We start from the raw sequence: 12,882 nt of genomic DNA, 5'->3' as shown, positions 1-12,882 counted from the left end.
CCACTACAGATATATATATATATATATATATATATATAGATATATATATATATATATATATATATATATATATATATATGTCGTGCCGAATATGTAAAACTGGTCAATTAGCAAGAACTCATTTAAAATTAAGTCCTTTCTAAACTTTTCTCTTATACGTTTAAAGATATATTTTTTTCATTAATGTTAGTGTAAAAATTTATAATTTTGCATCAAAAGAATCTTAGAAAACTTACCTAACCTTATTATATCAAGAACAATTTATTTTAGCCTAACCCAACTAAATATATTTTAGATTTGTTTACAATAATTTAATACTAAACAAACACAGTGAAATATATTTGTTTCGTTAGGTTCAGAATGATTTGGGCGAAATTACTGCATACACAAATTTTCGATTGTCCTATATGGCAAGATGATTGTTGCTATTTAAGCCAAGATCGCAAGTTCTGCCTATTCGGCACGACATATATATATATATATATATATATATATATATATATATATATATATATATATATATATATATTATTCAGGTACATATAATCATATAGTTACATAATTATAATACATAATATTATTGGTTCAAATACTTGTGCTCTCAGTGTACATACATATACTCTTCACTCTTTAGAATATGTTCAAAATAGTTTTTCTGTGCACTTTTTCTTGGAATTTTGCAGAAAGCAACAGAGTGGCACGAACACTTACAAATGTGAAGTAATCTTCATAAAGAATAACAGGTAGGTTATAAATGACCATAATTTTTAAAGGGGTGGACCGGTAAGCCAGCGGAAGGCCTCGGTCAGATGACCAAAAGCTCCAAAGGCGGGTCATCATCTGACTAAGACCCGCGTCAGGAAACATTTGTCCTGTTTCCTGACGAACCTTACCTAACCTAACCTAAGAATAACAGGAAGAACCATTGTCATTATATTTAGACCTGCACTTGAGGTTCTCAGAATCCCACTCTTCTGTCTACTATCAAAAATGGTTTCTTCTTTTTATCATTTTTTCTGCTGAAGAGGACCTCAGAGGTCGAAATATACAGACAGTTAATCTTCCTTTCTATTTGTGGATTATTTCCTTTCTAATGTTAATAAGTTATAAGCTTATTTATTATTATTATTAAAGATTAGCCGGTATTCTCCCGGCCCGGGCCTTTTCCAAGTGGTGGCCCGGCCTTGGCTCCCTCTTTAGGGAGTGTCTGAGACCTAAGTCTCCCATGGGAGGAGACACAAGTACCTCCTCATCTTTGGGACCAACTGTCCCCAGGCCTAGCCACAAGCTAGGCCTCTCTGGTCTGCCATCCCCGCCCCAAGGGGGCTAATGGGAATGAGTCTTATGAGCTAAAGGCTCGGGCTCAGGCACCTACCCTACCCTAGAAGGGCTGGGCATGGTGTCGATGAAGTTATAAGCAAACAAGCAACAATAATAATTAAATACTACTACTACTAATAATAATGTACATCTTGTTTTTATTAGTTTTACTGTTTAAGAATTTGTTTTCATTACTGCCTTTGTTGTTGTTATTATATGTTTTTATTTGTTATTATTCTGTCCACTAATATTCTTCCTTTAATATATTTATAAATTATGCTCGCTGTTGTAGTAATGAGTGACATAAAAGTAATGAAATTCCTGGTACAGTGTTGGTATCGAGTCATGAATACTTCCGGTGTATAATATACAATTCATAAATCAGAAGGTCAGAGCTTGGAATCAATTATAAATGTCCAAATACATATGAATAAAAATTTCTATCTATCTACATGCCATAATTTCAAATTAGCTATCATTTTATTGTTCCATTATATATTGCCGATTTGAGTGATTTATTGCAGAGCACACACCATCCTTTACGTCATATTATGGTGATTAATTATTCTCTACGTAATAAAAGACATTGATTGACACGGATCTCGTCTGGCAGACACAGAGCGGTGAAGGTAGGACAACTGCTGGAGTGGTGCCGGCAGCAAGGTTACCTCTCCAGGTCTGGAGGAGCAGCTCACCAGTGTTACCTTAAAGCATCGTGTGGTAAGTTGTGCACTCCCGTGCTGTGGATATTCCACTCGGCTACTTGTGCAAGTGCATCGTTGTAACGCAGGAAATAAAATACTCCCTCATAAGAAAAAAAAAAGTTTAATCTTATTTTTCTCTCCGCTGTATGCATGTTTGGTGTTCTGAAAGAAACATTCCTTCAGAGGAATTTAGGAAAACTTTCTATACGAACTGAAGTATGGCCAATAACTATAAAAAAAATGTTTGTGTAGTGGAGTGTACTGAGGCGTGTTAGCCTGGGCCTCAACACTGCAACTCAAAAACTCGCCTAACTTCCACAGGTAAACTAACGCGAGTTCAGTGTTGCGTCTCACTGCTTGTGTCATGACTCTCAAACTCTATCTTTGGTCACTGAGATTGAATCAACATAATTTATATTGTATTTATTAATTTTCGTCATTATTCATTATTATTTTTGGGGTTATTACATTCTCAAGTCTTGGAAGATGTTGAAATATTGTAAGTAGGATGTATTCAGTACGTATTTGTGTATGTGTGATATATATATATCGTGCCGAATAGGTAAAACTTACGATTTTAACTTAAATACCAACGCTCTTCTTGCCGAATAAGGCAAGCAAAAAATTTGTATGCAATAATTTCGAAAAAATCATTCTGAACCTAACGAAAAAAATATAATTCATTGTGTTTGTTTATTACTAAATTATTGTAAACTTATCCAAAATATATTTACTTGGCTAAATTAAATTGCGCTTGTTGTAATAAGGTTAGGTAAGTTTTCTAAGGTTCTTTTGGTACAGAATTATTCATTTTTACATTAGCATAAATGAAAAAAAAATTATCTTTAAACGTAAAATTTTAGAAAGGACTTAGTTGTAAATGAGTTCTCGCTAAGTGACCAGTTTTACCTATTCGGCACGACATTATATATATATATATATATTATTTATATATATAAAAATTATTTATATATATATAAATTATTTATATATATATAAATTATTTATATATATAAATTATATATATATATGTATATATATATATGTATATATATATATATATATATATATATATATATATATATATATATATATATAAATATACACACATATACACACATACACACACATGACTTCTTCGTTAAAGGTCATAGGTAAATAAGATTGATGAGGATGGTAGCCTTAGCAACACAGGAGGGGAGAGTGACGCTAAGTACACCCTCATCTATTTGCTGCTGAAGTGATCTTCATCCAGGAAATCAGAGGTAACTCTCTCGTCCTCCCTTCCTCCAGGGTGGTGCCTTGACGCCAGCGAAGGGCTCCTGATTCAAAGAACTGGAGCCAACCTTGTGCTCCCTGGGTCGAATCTGATTGCCCCCTCTTCTCCAGGCGTGGTAAAAACCCTTACGGCTTTACCGCTTTCCACGACTGCCAGAATAACAATCTCCTAGCTTGCATCAAATCTGTTTACTCCCCGCACCACAGGGGCTCTATAGCCCCTACGGGCTTAGCGCCTCTCCCTGAATAATATAATACGGTAATGCACAACGTCAGCCGGCGGCTGCCCTCTCTTAAATATTCTCACTATTACAGTAATGTATTTCTTCGTGGTATTGTGTGTGTGTTGTGGTTCCAGAGATCATGGCCCTCTAAGCTCAGTCCCATGGCCCTCGTAGTTCAGTATCATGGACCCCCCTAGCTCAGTCTCACGGCTCGTCGTGGTTCAGTCTCATGGCCCCCCATCAGCTCAATCTAAAACCACGCCTCGAAAACAGAAAATAAAATGCCGCAGATTGAAGAACTTAAGAAACAATAGGCAACAAAGAAAGTTATATACTCTGTGTAACAATGGTTGGAAGATTTGCCTCCGTCTTACGTGTTCTTGAGACGGGAAGAAAGGAGCAGCAGTCTTACTGTAGTGCAACGTTTTTAACTGCCAAGTTCATTTGTTCTCGAGATTTTCTTAACTTGTCTGTCTCTCTCTCTCTCTCTCTGTCTCTCTCTGTCTGTCTCTGTCTGTCTGTCTGTCTGTCTGTCTGTCTGTCTCTCTCTCTCTCTCTCTCTCTCTCTCTCTCTCTCTCTCTCTCTCTCTCTCTCTCTCTCTCTCTGTCTGTCTCCCCCTGTCTCCCCCTCATCACCCCTCAAATGTACCTTTATGCTGGTGAGGGGCTGTTGATCTCAGGAATTGGACCAGTGCTCCAATTTCTTGAATCAAGCCTGAATTCCTTCCATTCCCCGAGGCACTCACCCCCAATGAGTTTAGTGACCCTCCCCTGATGAATGTAATAATAATTAATAATTCTCAGCAATATTTAATGGTTAAAGTTTTACCCAAGTGCTGCTTCAGGAGGGGAGTACTTTACTGGATGTTAGCATACTACCAAACGACTGTAAGAAACCACGGTACGGATGGCATTAGAACCCATGGGTTGAAACCCCACCCGTACCCTGGTTTGTTTACAATCGTATTATTACGATTTCTTGAGTCATGATGGCGGCTTTAGGGGAACGTGAGCTAGAATGCGTCAAGGCCACGCTGGCGGAGATTAATAAGCGAAAACTGGTGGTCAGTTCTAATCTCCCTATGGTATATAAATATTTCTAGTTGGATGAATCCTATTGTAGCCAGCTGGCCCTGGCCCAGTGGCCTACGCACTGGCCTGGAGTTTTAAGACACACTTGCCATGGGTTCAGACCCCACCTGTCCCGTGTTATTACTGTTTCGTGAGTCGCACTGTAAAAACACATTTGAAGAATTGAGACACTTATGCAACATATGGGAATCTTTATTGAAGAAACGTTTCGCCACACAGTCCAATACAAAGTAGAAGTGGGTAAGGAGAGTAGAAGTTTGAGGTAATCAGTCCCTCAACCTGGAATCGATGTGTTCAGTCCATCACTCTTGTAGGAAGTGCAGCATAGGGCCAGAGAGGTGGCTTATATACGGCAGTCAGATGAGTTGAAGCAGGAGGAGGCGGGATCACAGTGGGACCTGCCACTTGTGTAAGTAGGTCGTCGTCCAAAGGTTGGGCAAGCGTTGAAGTCTTTGTACCAAGATCCCATGATGTTGCAGTGTCTGACAGATGTGATGAATGGTTTTGAAAACCGACAACTTGTCGGTTTTCAAAACCATTCATCACAAAAAACACATTTGTATCTTTATTGCGGAAACGTTTCGCCACACTGTGGCTTCATCAGTTCAATACAAAGATGGACTAATTATATCGACTCCAGGCTGAGGGACTGATTTCCTCAAACTCCTGAACTTCAACATTCTTCTGTGTATTGGACTGATGAAGTTCCTGCGTGGCGAAACGTTTCCACAGTAAATATACCCAAGTATTGCATATGTGTCTAATTTTTCAACTTGTCTCTCTGAACCGTTTATATGACTGTATGAAAGGATCCCAATAGCGTAGTGGCAGCGGTACTGAAGAGAAAAAAATAAGCTTCAGAACAAGCTTTTATAGACACACCGGTTCTTAGAGTAGAGCTCTATTATTTTATAACGAAATAAAGCTCTACGCATAGCGTAATGTTGTCCCAGTGAAAGACTGGTAATGAGACGTGTGGTTTTTCCTTCATAACATGGAAGGACTTGCCACTAGGTTGACCTTTTATGTTCGTGTGTCGGGGATGTGTCACCAAGTAGGCTCTGATTACTGATTTTTGAGGTTAGTGAAGCATGCGGTATTCAGGAGGTTGGGGCGGGTGAAGAGCAGTCAGGCTCTTTAATAGCTTAGATGGTGTGTGTGTGTGTGTGTGTGTGTGTGTGTGTGTGTGTGTGTGTGTGTGTGTGTGTGTGTGTGTGTGTTTCTGCATGTGTGTGTGCGTGCACACAAAGATATGACTGCGGGGATCACATCTAATTCCGCCACTGAACTTTTTACATATCCTTAAAACAAACAAACACACACACACACACACACACACACACACACACACACACACACACACACACACACACACACACACACACACACACACGCACATACACATATACACACATATACGCACATATACGCACATATACGCACATATACGCACATACACGCACATACACACACATTCTCTCTCTCTCTCTCTCTCTCTCTCTCTCTCTCTCTCTCTCTCTCTCTCTCACCCCTACCTGATCAGACATGCTAAGATCTTAAAAAAGACCAAGAGGGCTAAACTCTACGTTGAAGTATAATTAAATGCTCATGACTAAGTGAGAACCAGAGAAGACATAACAACAACATACATGATACACAGAATTTAATAGGACAGTATCAGCACAGATCAGGAACAAGATAAATGGAAAGTGAAGAAGCAAATTAGTCTCAGAAAGGATAAGAAGTACTTTTTTCAGGCTCAGAGTGATCAAGAAGTGACCCAGCTTATAAGAGGAATGGAAGACAACACAACAGACAGCAATACAGTAAATACAGCGATAGACAGCAATACAGTAAACTTGTGAAACTGGTTGTATGCGACTAGGAGGATGGGCCAGAAGCAAAGGTGTGTGTGTGAGTGTAATATATATATATATATATATATATATATATATATATATATATATATATATATATATATATATATATATACATATATATACAGTGGACCCACGAATTTCATCATCCTTTTTCTGTATGTAAAACTATAGTTATTCCCTATAAAATGTATTTTGTGTTAATATTTCTCATAAGAAATAATGTAAATCCAATTAATCCATTCCAGACATCCAAAAATATTAACAAAATACATTTCCACTGTATATATATATATATATATATATATATATATATATATATATATATATATATATATATATATATATATTATATATATATATATATATATATATATATATATATATATATATATATATATATATATATATATACACACGTGTTCTCGTTTGACTCGCTCAAGTATGCAGCGCCACCATGGTGCCCACACTTCATTAAGCATGAAAAGAATCTCGAGATGACCCATATATTCCAGCCGAGGTTTATACTTCAACTGAGAAATATTGACTGTGAAGAAAGGCTTGAGAATCTCAACAACAGCATGAAAGAGAAGGACCAGGGGAGACATGATTATTGCATACAAAATACTGAACCGAATTGGATGAGTATGGATTGATTGTGACGTGAGAGGGAGCACGGGAGCATAACAGCGAAAGAGGAAGATGAGTCACAGGGATATTAGGAAAACTAAGTGAATGAATCGTAGAATGAGGAAATAATCGTTCAGTTTAGGTAAGTTTGACGTGGTAGGTAGTGGTCGCAAGTACCATACATAGTTTCATGGTTAGGAATGTTTGGGCCCTGGAGACCAGGAATCAATGGAAAGTTTGTGTAATAGTCAAGAGGCAGGGCAAAGAGCTATGAATCAAACTTCTGCACGAACATCTAGGGGATTGCACACCCACACACGCTGTCTCTCTCTCTCTCTCTCTCTCTCTCTCTCTATATATATATATATATATATATATATATATATATATATATATATATATATATATATCTAATCTATCTGTCTATCCCTATCTATACCTATCTATCTCACACAGTGTTTCTTACATGTAACACAACAAAAAGGGGTCACAACTGTTAAAAAAGTTGAAAACTCAGATACTGAGATGAGTCACAGGTATGTTACGAAGTATTTCTTCAGTTACAGAGTTGTCAGGAAGTGGAACAATCTGGACTGTGATGTAGTGGAGGCAGGATCCATACATAGCTTTAAGAAGAGGTTCGATAAAGCTCGTGGAGAAAGGAGTAGATCTTGTAGCGACCAGCGAAGAGGCAGGGCCAGGAGCTAGTGGGTGCGAGTACACTCACACTCACTAGCTCTATTGACAAGTGCCTTTGACAACTAGTAACCAACACAACAGGCCAAGGCGTGTATCGACAAGAGAGTTTGACACCTAGTGTCTGTCTCACACACACACACACACACACACACACACACACACACACACACACACACACACACACACACACACACACACACACACACACACACCTACACCTACACCTACACCTACACACACCTACACACACCTACCTACCTTCCTTCCTTCCGTAAAAAGGAAATCATAGAGAGGAGCAAGCTACTGCAAGACTAAATATTTTATCGAGGTTTGCAAAAACTACGTCTAAATATTAGACAAATTACAAAGAATAAGACACGAACAATCCATTGGCGTTGAGGAGAGAAAGTGTGAGATATTAAATAGAAAGTTCCAATGGTGTTTAGGTTAGGTAAGATTTTCCAGTAAACCGGACAAGTGTTTCCTGACGCGGGTCTTAGTCATTTGATTACCCCCAGCAGCTGAACCTTTTGGTCATCTGACCGAAGCCTTCCGCTGGCCTACCATTCAGCCACTTTAAATATTATGGCTATGATTATAACCATTTCAATAATGTTTTTCCAAAATAAGATATTTAAAATAGAGGGCCCTCAAAAATAGTTATATAAAGGGGAAGTGAAGAAATTATTTTACTGTTTTAAGAAGTAAAAAGGGACAAGACAGGATATCACGATGGATTTTAAATATTGTGCAGAGGAATTATGCTATACATTTCATATTTTTTTTCAGGGTTTCATTACAAGGTGATGCACAATTAACCCGCACTTAGGAGACCAAAACTTGTGACGACGTTTCGGTCCGATTTAGGCCATTGACTAGACGCACAGAGGTAAATTAGCGAATAGATGGAAGGTCGCAAAAATTTAGGTAATTTAACTAATAATTGATATAATACGAATATTAGAATACAGAAATATTAGAGATAATAGAATTAGAAAATAGAAATATTAGAGATAATAGAATTAGAAGATAGAAACATTAGAATAAAATAGAATATCAGAATATAATAACATAGAATATTAGATTATAAGCGAATAGAATATGCAGATGAATGGTTCACAGAACCGACACGTTGATAAATCAGACACATGTGTAACACTTGGGTATCTTTAATGAGGAAACGTTTCACCGCACAGTGGCTTCATCAGTCCATACAAAGGAGAATGGTGAAGAACAGGAGGGACTGATTACCTCAAACTTCTCCTGTTCTTCACCATTCTCCTTTGTATGGACTGATAAAGCCACTGTGTGGAGAAACGTTTCCTCATTAAAGATACTCAAATGTTGCACATGTGTCTAATTTATCAGAATAGAATATGTAGAAATGTTAGATGGAAGTGGATAACTTGCTAGAGAGCAAAGTCCTTTGTACTAGTAAACAAATCGGTTCTCGATCTGTTAATTTGTCTTTCGGATCTATTAAGCTGTTACTATGAAGGATTTCGAGAGCTTTTCTTCTTTGGTGCTTGCCCGATCAACCAGACTGTTAATGCCGATAGTTTCAGCCTGGTTGATCTGGCTCTTAGTGGAGGTAAATATCCCATTTCCTTTTGAAAACTTCTGCACTTGTTCCGGCAGTGCTTTTGAAACCTTTTGGTAGTGTTAAACTGTCTGGGCCCACGGATGTTGATACAGTGTTCTCTTATTGTTCTCTGGCGTCCCTGATTTTCACTGAGTATATTTTACACTTCCTCTCATATCTCTCACTCTAGTATGTTATGGTAGTGTGCAGATTTTGGACCAGGCTCTCTAGCACCTTCAACGTATGTATTATCATGTACCTCTCCTCCGCTCCAGTGAGTATTTATTTAGGACTGTGAGGCGTTCTCAGCAATTTAAATAGTTTATTGGATCTGTGCGTGCCGTAAATTGTATCTGTATATGTTCCAGCTCTCATATATCTCCTTCCCTGAGAGAAACTGTCAACACCGCACAGTACTCTAATTGAGAAAACACATGTGATTTTGAAAAATATAACCATGTAACTTCTCATTATCCACTCCATTATTTTCCTGGCATTCTTGATATTTTCCATATCGTTCACTGAAAGCTATGTCAACTGACGTTATTACACCCAGATCTTTCACATCTTCCTCTCCTTCCATTTGGTAATCAATTTGGGCTTTGTATTCAGTCTCTCGATTTCATTCTTTCATATATAAGCAGTTGGAACTTATCAATATTGAACGCCATGTTATTTTCCACTGCCAACTGGAAGGCTGTTTATATCTACCGGCAATTTTTTAGTGTCTTCCACCGAGGTAGTTTTCAAACTTATTTTGATCTCGTCTGCAAATAATACGTAACTGTGGCGAATACTTTTATACGCTATGAGGATAAGAAATAGTAAAGGCGACAGGACTCTAAGGTTTTTACTTTGCTAATGCCGTATTTTGATCTATTAACTAATATACGTCTTCTCTTCGTCAGGAACTTGAAAATCCATGTGTTTACTTTCCGCGTTATTCCTAACATCTTCCCTCAAAGGAGGTTCCCTGACGCTGGTGAGGGGCTCTTGATCTAGGGAATTGGATCTGTGCGCCAGCTCAATGATTATAATAATAATCCTAACGACCTCAGATTTCGTGCAGTCACTCCACGATCACATATGTTAGATGCCTTCGTGAAATCCCCGTAGACCAAACCAACGTTTTGGTTTTCTTCCAACGCCTCCGCAGTTCTGTCATAGTGGTTTAGTAGCTGTGACAAGCATGAGATTCCTGCTCTAAATCCATACTTTTCCTTAAAGTTTATAATTTCAAGTCTCTTCACCATTTCAAAGACTTTTATGATGAGCGACTTAATGCTACTGTGCATATGAATATACAAATATGTTTGCTGATTATGTAAAAATCTCGTCAAAAATGAACATTTAAAATGGCTGTAAACACCACAGAATAACTTGGATAATCCGAACAAATGGAGTGGCAGTGTCATGATGGAGTTTAGTGTAGATAAATATATTGGAAATGCGAGGCAACGAAATAAAAGTACATGAAAAGTGCAGGTTATGTAACAAAATAATAGTATCGGGAGGGAAGGGAGAGAGAGAATAAAAATTAGAGAGAAAAAGAAAGATATCTAGGCGTTATTAATAATATTACACTGGAGAGAAGTTCAGTAATGCTTAATATGCTATATATAACATAATTTAGGTCAAAAGGGGAAGACGCAGCAGTTGCATGGTGTCCACATCTAAATAACGAGAACAGGTTAGAATAGGTCCTAGAAAAATGTCAAATTTACTACTAGAACGAAACGACATGAGTTATAATGTAACATTGTTAACACTAAAGATGATCACGCTGGAGGAAAGCAGTCATCTCGATAACTACATTAAAGGTACAGAAGAACATGGAAGAACTGACAGAAAAGACTTTTTTTTTTTTTGTACTTACAACAGGGACAATAAAAGGCCGCGGTTGAAAACTGAAGAAGAGTGGAACTGAAGAAGGCGAACACTAGAGTCGTTTTCTAAGTGGTAGAACAATGGAATGAATAAAAAGAGGCATTAAGTGCGCTCTCGCTCTCTCTCTCTCTCTCTCTCTCTCTCTCTCTCTCTCTCTCTCTCTCTCTCTCTCTCTCTCTCTCTCTCTCTCTCTCTCTCTCTCTCTCTCTCTCACACACAAAGAATATATATATATATATATATATATATATATATATATATATATATATATATATATATATATGCCAATTTGATCTACTACCGTTGAACTGGTAGATGTGAGCCTGACACATTGTATCTTTCAAGCTACAGTATTGTATCTTCCGCTATGCTGGTCTCTTCTGCACCATCGTTCTACTGCTCTCATGCTGTAAAAGTACTTTCTAACATCCTACTTGATATTTGAATCTTCAGTCTCCAACTGAGTTTCCTCGCCCAGTTCTCTCTAATGCTAAAGAGTGTCTGTGTATCTTGTCCGTTTTCTAGTAACGTTAGTTTAAATTCAAGTTGTCTTCGTAGCTTTTTCGATCTTTTATAGCTACCAACTTTCTGACAAACATCCTTGCATCCTTTTTTTTCATATTCCGTGTTCTTGAATACGGACTGATTGCATGCTTGTGCTGCGTACTCGAGAGTACTGACCAGAAATATATTTTGTATACTATTTTAAAGGCTGTATTATTTATATTCACGTGTTCTAAATTTATATATGCTAGTTTAGCATATGTCCCCTACATTAATCAGTTTGTGTCAGCTTGTGATATGCTAGATGCAGTGGTAATGTTCAGATCTTCTCTTTTGTTACACGAGTTGTTTCTGTTCTAAGTGATACGTTTTGTTTTGTCCTTGTTTCCTCTCTTTATATTCATAAAATACCTTTTACTGGGGTTGAAGTCTAGCAGCCATTTTTCCTATTGTGATTGTAGCACAATCACAATACATTAACAGGTATGATTCTAGGTCTCTTGTGACGCCATTAACATACACCAGGAATAATACGAGTCTGTACTTATTCTTGAGGGACCCCGCTGGTTCCACCCACCCATTTAGATACTTGATTCTCACCGTGACTGTTTTCTATTTTTTAATTACTCGTTCATATTTCCCTTTCCGGGTTGCTTGAACTCCGTCTACATTATTCATTAGTTTCGTGCCTGATACAGTGTCAAACATCATATCATCAAGGTATATACAGTTTACCCATTCCACTCTTGTGTAACAAATTTTCATTATGGTTTGATATCAGATAGGATTGTTTCTAAAACTGGGCTCTTGTTCCGAGATCAATCGTATTCTCTCTCTTGGTGATGCACTGTTCTATTATTACGTTTTTCTGTAACATGGTATGGACTGTTGAATTACTGGTTTAACAGCCAGTAATTCAGCTCTGCGCGTTATTTTAGTCGGAAACTGGGATTATATTGTCTGCTTTCCGAGCATTCCGTAGTTTTCCTGTTTCCATCTAGATGCTGAAAACTTTTAAGCAAGTGGTTTGGTCAGTGCAGTTATCACTTCCTTCAGATTCATTGTGATGGATTGTGTGGTCCCAT

The 12,882-nt window shown here is 37.6% G+C and overlaps 1 protein-coding gene across 1 annotated transcript in view; it reads left to right on the top strand.

The window, feature by feature from the left end:
• The first annotated feature begins 2,029 nt into the window (after window positions 1-2,029).
• LOC128695921 (zwei Ig domain protein zig-8) overlaps window positions 2,030-12,882 on the top strand; it is a 77,678-nt gene continuing 66,825 nt past the window's right edge. Inside the window, exon 1 of the mRNA XM_070093057.1 lies at window positions 2,030-2,345. The gene's annotated coding sequence lies outside the window, so the exon portion shown is untranslated. The remainder of the gene's footprint in view (window positions 2,346-12,882) is intronic.

Source organism: Cherax quadricarinatus, chromosome 41 (assembly GCF_038502225.1).
Source record: "Cherax quadricarinatus isolate ZL_2023a chromosome 41, ASM3850222v1, whole genome shotgun sequence".
Taxonomy (NCBI): Eukaryota; Metazoa; Arthropoda; class Malacostraca; order Decapoda; family Parastacidae; genus Cherax; species Cherax quadricarinatus.
This window is presented reverse-complemented; position numbering and strand designations above follow the sequence as displayed.